Raw genomic sequence first — 11,940 nt, 5'->3', positions numbered from 1 at the left:
CAGTTAATACAGAATGCTTTGTTATGTAATCCAGGACAAGAAGGATCAAATATTATCATTATAACAATGCCATGACATTTGTTAGTGTAAAATAAGATCAAAGTTATGCTATCAATTTATCATGTGGAATTGAGGGTGAAAATTAATCCTATGGTGATGAAATATGTTCAATAGTTTTGATCCTTTAAGAGAGAAGGAGCTTGAGCCCAGAGTAGAAGTTTTCTTCTGTCTTTCAGTGGAGCCCCCTCAGCTCAGAACTAACAGAGCTCACCCTTGCGCTCTGCAGATCAGTGGTAAATGGATGCAACAGAAACCCTCTGGCATTAAAAAACACCTGGGGTTGTGGAATCTGCAAGACTTGGAGGGAAATGATGGTGATTGAGATAAGACTATTTCTTATGGGGAGTGGTGGTAAACCCCAGGGGAGAAGCTTGTGGAACAGGGATACCAGAAGAGAAAAGAGTTAAAGGAAGAGGGCTGTGGGAGGAGGAGGCAGAAGGGGGATAATTAGGAAAGAGGAAGTGTCCAGCGAGACACTCCCCCAACATCCTCACTCCCATCCTGAGTTCAGGACCATCTTCAAGGTCTCTTCACCTGTGTGGGAGTAAGGAGTCAGAAGCATGAGGCACCGGATTCTCATTCCATCACACCCTTAGCTGTCAAGGTGGCTGCAGTGACATCCCTATTGTGGGTGACTATACAGCAAGGACCATCTCTACCTGCAGGCGACAGCCCAGTGAGGGAAAGAGAAAGGCCAACGACATGGACACAGCTCTCTCTGGAGGTCAGTTCAAGGCATTCCTGGTCAGGGGCCCACTTCAATGCAGAGAGCAAATCCAAGGAGCTACTTCTCACAGAAATGTGGCCCACAGCATTCACGCAGCCACTGTAGCCACAAAGACAGAGAACTATTTTGACTTTTGGGTTTGGTTAGGCTATTCTGACATGGGAGACATTTGATGATGCTATAACAATGCAGCTGTTTGGAAGCATAGAATAAAAATGACTGAGTCTAATACAGGCAGCCAACAAATACATGAAAAAATCACTAATCATCAGAGAAATGCAAATCAAAACCGCAATGAGAAACCATCTCACACCAGTCAGAAGGGCTATTACTAAGTCAAAAAAACAACAGATATTAACAAGACTGCAGAGAAGAGAATGCTTATATACTGTTGATGGGAATGTAAATTAGTTCAGCCTCTGTAGAAAGTAGTTTGGAGATTTCTCAAAGAACTTAAAAAACAGAACTACCATTCAGTCAAGCAATCCTATTACTGGGTATATGCCCAAAGGAAAATAAATTATTCTACCAAAATGACACATGCATTTGTATGTTCATCACAGCACTACTCATAATAGAAAAGACATGGAATCAACCTAGGTGCCCATCAGTGGTGTACTGGGCAGAGAAAATGTGATACATACACACCATAGAATACCATTGCCATAAAAAAAATCATGCCCTCTGCAGTAACATGAATCCAGTTTGAGGCCATTATCCTAAGTGAATTAATGCAGGAACAGAAAACCAAATACCACCTGTTCTCACTTATAAGCGGGAACTAAACACTGGGTACTCATGGACAAAGATGGGAGCAATAGACACTGGGGACTGCTAGAGTAGGCGGAAAGAGGAGGGAATGGGTTGAAAAACAAACTGTTGGGTACTAGGCTCACTAGCTGGGTGATGGGATCATTTGTACCCCAAACCTCAGCATCACGCAATACATGCATGTTACACACCTGCACATATACCCCCTACATCTAAAATAAAAGTTGAAATTATTTTAAAAAACCCAATCAACCAAACAAAAGAAGACCCAAAATAGCTGAGTCTAAATGTTAAATTTTTGCCTCTTATTACGTAGTGTCGAACAGAGTAGACACCTTACACCCTAACCCTGAGTTACAGGCAAATTTGAACCTAGGGGACAGGCTAGGAGTGGAGAAACAGTATTTTGTTCCTAATAAGATAAATGGTGGGCCTTTAGTTCCGTCCTTGTACCAGCACTCTTTCCTTATTGACTCTTCCAGAAGCTATGGTGCTAAAGAAGCCATAAAGCGTGGCTGTGAACACTTTCCATAAGAATGTTCCATGCAGCAGATTCCATACATAAAAAATATAGAACTATATAAAGATTGCATAGCTGCTTATTTAGAGGCAGAACTGAGGGAGTGGGATTCAGAGGAGCTAGGCTGCAGCCAAAAATTATTCCAGGAGGAATGTGACAGACTTGTGGGGCTTACAGCTTAAATTCTGAGCCCAGCTTATATTATTAATCAAGTAGTTTCTTTGCAGTATAAAAAGTGTGATTTAACTTACAGGGAAAATGGGTTCTATGTTGCTGAATTACTATTCTTCAATCAAGTGCTTTTTTTTTTTTTTTAAACCAGATGTAGTCTGGTTTTAACATTTCTGCTTCTCTGATGGATGTGATATGGCACCACATCATAGTTCTTATTTTTCTCTCTCTGACGTAAACCTTAGGTGCCTACTTTTGGGAAGTAACATATGTCAATTCTAGGCAAGATTATTTGGAGGCCTCACAACAGAATCTACAACAGAATTAGATTAGTGTTTCTTTCCAACTTTTGCTGGCCCTGGATATTGGAACACGTTATCTTGACTGACACTAGAAAAATTTTATCCCTGCCCTATTTCTTTGTATTCCTAGCTATACATCTAAAATTTTAGTTTCTATATCTGATTACGTTCTCCCGGGTCAAATGCCCTAGGTCATGTGCCTACCACTAAGACTCATCAGGAAGGAGATACAGAAAATTAGACAGCTCCTATTGGGATTTGGAGCTGTCTAGTAGGAATGGACTATGCATTCCTACTATAGTCCATAGTATTTGGCTACCTGACATCAAAGCCCACCTTACTTCACATGCTCAGTTCCAGAAAAAAGGGAAAAAAAGAAAAACTGCCTTCCTTACATCATGCAATTATTTCTCCATACATCTGAAAGTACACTTGTCTCTTTCCAGAGAGGTAGACAGGCCAAGTTTCACCAGTTACCACATTTTCAAATCCAGCTCCATCTAGCTCTGCACAACTCACATTCGTATTCCACAATTTATATTCAATAATGTGAAGTTAACCACCATTAACACATTATATGAGATACTGAGCCCCATTGCCTCTCCCTCCTTGTAAATGGAGCCCATGACCAGAAACAATATTTTATGGGCAACCATAATGGTGAATGAGCCATTCAGTAAGACCAGGGATAGTTTTGCTGGCAGAAGCATAGCAGGCAGGGACAGCAAACCTAGATCCAGAAGATCCAGAATAAGTATCAATTATAGTGATTTTAAATTGCTGCCCCTTTCATGACAGAGGGGATTCAATGTAATTAATCTGCTACCAGTTCTGTTTCGGCTCTTTGGGGATACTGGCATCACTTTTCATATTTTTGTGATTGTACCCAAGATTTAAATTCCCAGGAAATAGAGATTGAATTCTGTGCCCAACCACTGATCAGGAATGGAGGTTTAAGGGGATTATGATAGACAGAAACAAAAGGTTTGATTAACAAATATAAAAGGATAGGGATGCTTGGCAGGCAAAAAGAATAGATCCACATTCCACCACTTTGAAGCTCACTTACCCTCCCCCTACATCACGTATGAATTTTCATGCATTTAGGTTTTAAAATGCCTCATTCTAATATAAATAAATTTATCTTATGCACAATTAAGAATACTTTAGCTATTGTATCTAGCTTCAAGTTCAGCCTCTTGGGGTGAAGTCCAGCCTTCTTCTAGTTTCATTGTGATTCTGCCTTGATATTCTGAAATCTGAAACTTGATTTAAAAAAACTTAGTGTACTGGAGAGTCATCTGTACTAACACATGTAACTCAAAATCATCCCTTTTTGCTACTATATGAATAGTCTCTGATTTACCCATATTTCTGTTGGAGGGCATTTGAATTTTTCTATTGTTGACAATTATAAATATTAGAGCAGTAAACATTCTGTGTCTCTCTGTTTACACAGGCAGGAGTTTTTCTCAGGGATATGTTTACCTAGGAGAAGAATAGCTGAATCAGAGTGTGTGCATTTCTAACTTGTTTGATTTTTAAATTAATTTCCACTTTATATTGCTGTTAACATTGTATGAGAACTATATTTCTTGACTTCCCCAGCAACAGTTGTTATTAAATTTTTAAACATTTTTGCTTACATGATGGGTGTGACATGGCACCACATTACAGTTCTTATTTTCTTCTCTCTGATGTCAATCTTAGGTGGAGGGTATTCTTATTAAGCCCATTTTACAAATGAGGTGGAGGAAATAATTTGTCCAAGGCCTTATAGTTAGTAGGAGACAGGAAGTCAGGAATGATCCTGGAGCAAACTAACTCCAAAATTCATGCTGTTAATTCTCTTGCTGTAACTTGTTAGCTTACACTTCACTGTTAGGCCAATATGCATCCTTAAAATGAAGAAACAGAGCCTGGAGGTGTATTTTTCTCCTCATTCTGTACTTTTCCAGTAGTCTACCATCTGCGCATTTTGTCTGCACCTTTTCCCATTCATCTTTTCTATCCTTTCCTTATTTGCTTTCACCCATCTTTTCTCTTCCCTCTCTCCCTCCATCTTCATATTTTAAAAAGTGACTTTAGCTTGGTTATTCTGCACAGCTATTCATAGGATTGAGAGAATAGACACAATAAATCTTGAGATATTAAGTGATTTTTCTTTACATTGTATGTGAAAAAATTACAAACCTACCCATATCAAGGTTGAAGTGGAAAGAAACAACGCTGAATACCTTTGTGTGTGTGTAATTTGGAAATGACTGTTGGCAAACACTCTCTGGAGCAGCTGCTTCTAATCACACCACTTGTCTCTTATAATTAGAAAAATATTTAAGCTTTTTTTTTTTTTTTTTTTTTTTTGAGATGGAGTCTTGCTCTGTCACCCAGGCTGGAGTTAGTGGTGCGATCTCGGCTCACTGCAAACTCTGCCTCCTGGGTTCAAGCAATTCTCCTGCCTCAACCTCCCAAGTACCTGGGATTACAGGTGCCTGCCACAATGCCTGGCTAATTTTTGTATTTTTAGTAGAGATGGGGTTTCGCCATGTTGGCTGGTCTGGTCTTGAACTCCTGACCTCAGGTGATCTGCCTGCCTTGGCTTCCCAAAGTGCTAGGATTACGGGCATGACCCACCACGCCTGGCCAATTTAAGCTTCTTTAGGAACTGAAATTATGCAGCAAATTTATAATGAACAATAAAATGTTGAATGGAGAGTTGCCCCACCATTCATTCCTGCATTAATTTCTTTAAAATTTCTTTGTCAAGTTCTATTATTAGCTAAATAAGAATTACCACCTAAGCAAGTAATATGAGAAATACCAAAATTACAAGCTCAGGATGCTCTAAACCTTGCGGTTCAAGAGCAGCGAAGCAAATTAGACTCAGTCACAAAGCACCAAGTTCAGCAAATTTCTAGGTCTCAGGGTTTGTTAGAAAGAAGATACAGAAGTTAAATCAACATTTTGATGCAGAATGTTAAAGTTTTGTCTTTCTCGTGTTGTTCTTTTTCTTACCTAAATAGGAACTCTTTCCTCTGTGCCCACACAGACTCTCTGTGCCCTCAGGACATTCTGTCTTCCATGAAACTTTTGCTTTATATGGTTGCCATTGCCATAGAATGAAAAAATTCATAAGAATGGAGCTGTGACTTCTTCATCTTTGACTCCTCATAGAAATTAGCACCTTGGCTGACACGTCGTAGGTGTACAATATATGGTTCTCAAATTAAGGTGAACTGAATTCAATCAAGGTAACAAACACCTGCTTTCTAATTCTGAGCGTGACTGTGAAGAACTAGCATTGAGCACATGCTATGAGTGCTGGTATGAATACTGCAAATCTTGCAATCACCAAAGCCCCAAATTCTGGAATAAAACTCTGTTAGTCGAAAAATTAAAGTGCCCTGGGTGGGATATGGGAGTGATATTGTGGTATAGATTAGCAGATAGCCAGTAAAAGCAATTCTGTTTTCTGCGGTATACCTTAATAAGCGGAGATGATGCCTTATCTCTGTATAGGTAAATTCAATCTTGTATAAGATGTATTCTCTTTAAATTAATACTTACAAGAGTTTTAGGAGATTGAAACAATTATTCAAAAGTTACTTTGGAATGCAGGAATTCACAAAAAAAATTCTGAAAAAGTAGAAAGCATTGCAGACTGGCCAGACAAGGTATTAACACGTAATATAAAGTGTAGTTATTAAGACCTGATGGCACTGGTGCAGGACTAGATCAACTTTTTTATCCATTCTCATTTGATAGACATTTGGATTGTTTCCAGTTTTCAGCTATTATGAATGGAGCTTCTATGAACATTCTTGTACAATTCTTTGTGTGGACAAAGAATTGAGTAAATACCTAGGAGTGAAATTCTAGTTCTTATGGTAAGAGTAGGTTTAATCTTAGAAGAGATTGTTACACTGTTTTCCAAAGTCATCGTACAATTTTGCATTTCCACCAGCAATGAATAGAATTTTAGTTGTTCCACATATTCTCCAATGTTTGGTAATGTCAATATTTTTACTCTTAACTGTTTTGTGAGAGTATAGCAAATCTCAGTGTAGTTCTAATTTGCATTTATCTGATGACTAGTAATGTTGAGCATATTTTCATGTGCTTATTGGCCATTTGTATATCTTCTATTGTGAAGAATCTTTTCAAACATTTTACCGAATTTTGGCTTGAGTTGTCTTCTTGTAATTGAATTTAAGAGTTCTTTATATATTCTGGAAACAAATGCTCTATCAGATGTACATATTGTGAATTTTTTTTTCCAGTCCATGGTTTACCACTTTGTTTTCTTAATGGCGTCTTTAGAAAAGCAGAATTTTGAAGTCGGGTAGTGTGATGCCTCCAGCTTTGTTTTTTGTTTTTTGTTTTTTTGCTTAGGATGGTCTTGGCTATATGGGCTCTTTTTTGTTCCATATGGATTTTAAACTAGTTTTTTCTATTTCTGTGAAGAATGTAAACGGTAGTTTGATGGGAATAGCATTGAATCCATAAATTACTTTGGGCAGTATGACCATTTCACTCTTCTAATCCACGAGCAAGGAATGTTCTTCCATTTGTTTGTGTCTTCTCTTATCTTCTTGAACAGTGGTTTGTAGTTCTCCTTGAAGAGGTCCTCCACATCCCTTGTGAGCTGTATTCCTAGGTATTTTATTCCCTTTGTAACAATTGTGAATGGGAGTTCACTCATGACTTGGCTCTCTGCTTGTCTGTTGTTGGTGTATAGGAATGCTTGTTAATTTGGCACATTGATTTTGTATCCTGAGACTTCGCTGAAGTTGCTTATCAGCTTAAGGAGCTTTTGGGCTAAGATGATGGGGATTTCTAGATATACAATCATGTTATCTGCAAACAGAAACAATTTGACCTCCTCTCTTCCTATTTGAATACAGTTTATTTCTTTCTCTTGCCTGATTGCCCTGGCCAGAACTTCCAATACTATGTTGAATAGGAGTGGTGAGAGAGGGCATCCTTGTCTTGTGCCAGTTTTCAAAGGGAATGCTTCCAGCTTTTGCCCATTCAGTATGATGCTGGCTGTGGGTCCATCATAAATGGCTCTTATTATTTCAAAATATGTTCCATCAATATCTAGTTTATTGAGAGTTTTTAGCATGAATTGAATTTTATTGAAGGTCTTTTCTGCATCTATTGAGATAATTCTTTTGAAAGTATTGAACGTTTTATTAATGTTAAGTTTTGAAAGCTTCACATTTGGGATACACTAAGATATAGGACTACTGCTGCTTAAAGAAGTTATCCTTTAGCATTGGGTTGTTGGTTTAGGAGTTATGGAGCTTGGCTATTTTTTGCTAAGCATTCACAATCTATAAATTCACAATCTTGGTCTAGGACTTGGCTCAGTAAAGTTAGACTCTCATCTTCTTCCTCACCAAAGTGCTGCTCAATGATGTTCAAAGCAGACTGGCCAATCTGACAGTTCTCATGCAGTTGTAAAGCCTCAATTCTATCGATCCCACCGAGCTGTTCTATCAGAAAACATAGGATTTCCTTCTCAGACCGTTTCTCTGCCGCCTGGAGGATGCAAGAGATTACATCGAGAATGATGAGAACAATTTTAACATCTGGGGCAATGAGCAGATTCATCAGTGGCTCCAGGACCCCAGAGTGGAGGATCAACTTATCCACGGTGACCCACATTGCAAAGTTAGCCACCGTCCAGACAGCCTCTTTCTGGACTTTAAATTCTCCATTTTTTTTAGCAGAGCCACCACGGGAGGCAAGACGTTGTAGGCAAGCAGCTGCTGGGTGTGGTGAGAGGGCCCTGCCGCCACGTTGCTCAGGGCCCAGGCCGCTTCCTGGATGGAGGGCTTGTTGTGCTGCAGGAACTGGGGCAGCACGTTCAGCATGCCCGCGTCAATGGCCATCTGCTTCTGTTAATTTGTGCCTGTGATAATGTTCCCCATGGTACGGGAGAGAAGGGGTCCAGACATTGAGTTCTGAGATGGTCATGAGGGCTACTAGTCTGAGCAGGACCCCTGTGTCATCCACTTGGCCGATGAGCTCTTTGCAGCCGTAGGTGAGGTAGGACAGTGACCAGCAGGCTTCCGAGAGAACCTCGCTGTGGTGGCGCTGCAGGAGTGAGAGGGCACGCAGCATCTGCTTCACTGCAGTTTCGCAAGGGTACGGGGTCTTTTTTCGGCATAGGTTCGACAAGGTCCACGTGATGTTCCGCAGAAATGTGATTGGTAGGGTGGGTGAAATCAAGGCCCGCAGATGTGGGATGGCATTGCTTGAAATGACATTATCTCTGAACTCCAGGCCGTCACCGGGTATATTACCAAGAGCCCACATTGCCTGTTCACACACAGCCACGTTGGGGGAAGACAGGAGCTTGATCAAGGGCTGGATGGGTCCCCCTTCTACCACGGCTCAAATCTGCTCGGAAGTCCCTGAAGCAATGTTGGTCAGGGCCCAGGCGGCCTCAAACTGCAAGCAGGGGTAAAGTGATGACTTCAGGAACTCTACCATCCTGCGAATGAAGCCTGCTTCAATGCTCAATTTCAGAAGGGGGTTCTTTTCCTGGGATAGCATTTTCCTGGCTGTCTCGGTGGCCTGGAACCGTGGGACTGAATCTGAGCTATTCACACCTTTGATTATTTCACCAGAGTGAAGCTGACTGCCACCCCTTTGGCTGGTTTTTTGGAAGCTGTATCAGGGCAGAAGCTGGTGATATTCTTTCTCTTTAAGATCTGTTCATCTTTCTTGGCCTTTCGGAGCTCCAGGCTGACTGCTATCCTCTGCTGTCGCCTCAGAGATGCATCTTTGCCTTAGTACTTAAATTTTCTCAACCTCTTTTCTGGAGCGTCTAAGGTCACTTTTTATCATTGGTTCTGTTTAGGTGATAAATTACATTTATTGATTGGTGTATGTTGAACCAGCCTTGCATCCTAGGGATGAAGTCGACTTGATTGTGGTGCATAAGCTTTTTGATGTGCTGCTGGATTTGGTTTGCCAGTATTTTATTGAAGATTTTTGCATCAGTGTTCCTCAGGAATATCGGCCTTAAGTTTCCTTTTTTTGTTGCATCTCTGCCAGGTTTTGGTATCAGGATGATGCTGGCCTTATAAAATGAGTTAGGGAGAAGTCCATCCTTTTCAATTATATGGAATAGTTTCAGAAGGAATGGTAGCAGCTTCTCTTTGTACCTCAGAATTAAGCTGTGAATCCATCTGGTCGTGGGCTTGTTTTGGTTGGTAGGCTATTAACTACTGCCACAGTTTCAGAACTTGTTACTGGTTTATTCAGGGATTCGACTTCTTCCTAGTTTAGTCTTGGGAGGGTGCATGTGTCCAGGAATTTCTCCATTTCTTCAGATTTTCTAGTTTATTTGTGTAGAAGTGTTTATAGTATTCTCTGATGGTTGTTTGTATTTCTGTGGGGTCAGACAAATAGACCAATGGAACAGAATAGAGATCTCAGAAATAAGACCATATATGTGCATCCATCTGATCTTTGACAAACCTGACAAAAACAAGCAATGGGAAAAGGATTCCCTATTCAATAAATGCTGCTAGGAAAACTGGTTATCCATATGCAGAAAATTGAAACTGGACTCCTTCCTTACACCTTATACAAAAATTGACTCAAGATAGATTAAAGACTTAAATGTAAAACCCAAAACTATAAAAACCCTAGGAGAAAATCTAGGCAATACCATTCAGGACATAGGCATGGGCAAAGATTTCATGACAAAAACATCAAAAGCAATTGCAACAAAAGTGAAAATTGACACATGGGATCTAATTAAACTAAAGAGCTTCTGCACAGCAAAAGAAACTGTCATCAGAGTGAATAGACAACCTACGGAATGGGAGAAAATTTTTGCAATCTATCCATTTGACAAAGGTCTAATATCCAGAATCTACAAAGAACTCAAATAAATTTATGAGAAAAAACAACACCATCAAAAACTGGGAAAAGGATATGAAAAGACACTTCTCAAAAGAAGACATTTATGCAGCCAACAAACATACGAAAAAAAGCTCAACATCACTGATCATTAGAGAAATACAAATCAAAGCCACAGTAAGATACCACCTCACACTATTCAGAATGGCAATTATTAAAAAGTCAAGAAACAACAGATGCTGGCAAGGCTGTGGAGAAACAGGAACACTTTTACACTGTTGATGGGAATGTAAATTAGTTCAACCATTGTGGAAGACAATGTGACGATTCCTCAAAGACCTAGAACTAGAAATACCATTTGACCCAGTAATCCCATTACTGGTTATCTGCCCAAAGGAATATAAATAATTCTATTATAAAGATACATGCATGTGTATGTTCATTGCAACACTATTCACAATAGCAAAGACATGGAATCAACCCAAATGGCCATCAATGATAGACTGGATGAAGGAAATGTGGGACATATACACCATGGAATACTATGCAGCCATACAAAGGAATGAGATCATATCCTTTGCATGGATGTGGATGGAGCTGGAAGCCATTATCAGCAAACTAACACAGGAACAGAAAACTAGACACCTCACGTTTTCACCTATAAGTGGGAGCTGAGCAATGAGAACACATGGACACAGCGAGGGGAACAACACACACTGGGGTCTGTAGGGGAGCGAGGGGAGGGAGAGCATCAGGATAAATAGCTAGTGAATGCAGGGCTTAATATTTAGGTGATGGGTTGATAGGTGCAGCAAACCACCATGGCACATGTTTACCTATGTACCAAACCTGCACATCCTGTACAGGTATCCTGGAACTTAAAATTAAATAAAATTAAAGAAAGCAGAATTTTTTAATTTTGATGAAGTCTAATTTGTTAATTGTTTAAATGGTTCATGCTGCTTCTTTCCCACCTAGGAATTTTTGCTATATCAAGGGTGCAAATATTTTCTTCCATGTTTTCTCCTGGAAATTTTATAATTTTTGCTTGTTTAGGTCTTCTCTGATATAAGTCCTTAAGGCTATACATTATGTTCTAAGCTCTGCTTTAGTCTTATCCCACACATTTTGATGTTACTATTACCATTCCATTTAAAATATTTTCTAATTTTCTTACGTTTCTTTGACCCATGCATTATTAAGAGGTGTGTTGTTTAATTTCTAAATGTTTGGGAATTTTCCTTATATCTTCCTGTTATTGATTTCTAATTTAATTATCTTGTAACAGAACATACTCCATATGATTTCAATCTGAGTAAATTTCCCTATGGCCCAGAAAATTGTCTATTTTGGTGACTATTGTGAATGCACTTGAAAAGGATGTTTATTCTTTTTTTGAATGGTATATTCTATACATTTATCAATTGGGTCCAGTTGGTTGTATTTTTCAAGTCTTCTATGTCTGTACTGATTTTTTTGTGTTCTTGTTTTATTAATTAATGAAAAAA

General features: G+C 39.4%; 1 pseudogene; it reads right to left on the bottom strand.

Annotated features, from left to right (window-relative positions):
- Window positions 1–7,849: 7,849 nt before the first annotated feature.
- The window catches only part of LOC471513 (importin subunit alpha-8-like), a 79,026-nt pseudogene continuing 74,935 nt past the window's right edge, over window positions 7,850–11,940 (bottom strand).

Source organism: Pan troglodytes, chromosome 4 (genome assembly GCF_028858775.2).
Source record: "Pan troglodytes isolate AG18354 chromosome 4, NHGRI_mPanTro3-v2.0_pri, whole genome shotgun sequence".
Classification (NCBI taxonomy): Eukaryota; Metazoa; Chordata; class Mammalia; order Primates; family Hominidae; genus Pan; species Pan troglodytes.
This window is presented reverse-complemented; position numbering and strand designations above follow the sequence as displayed.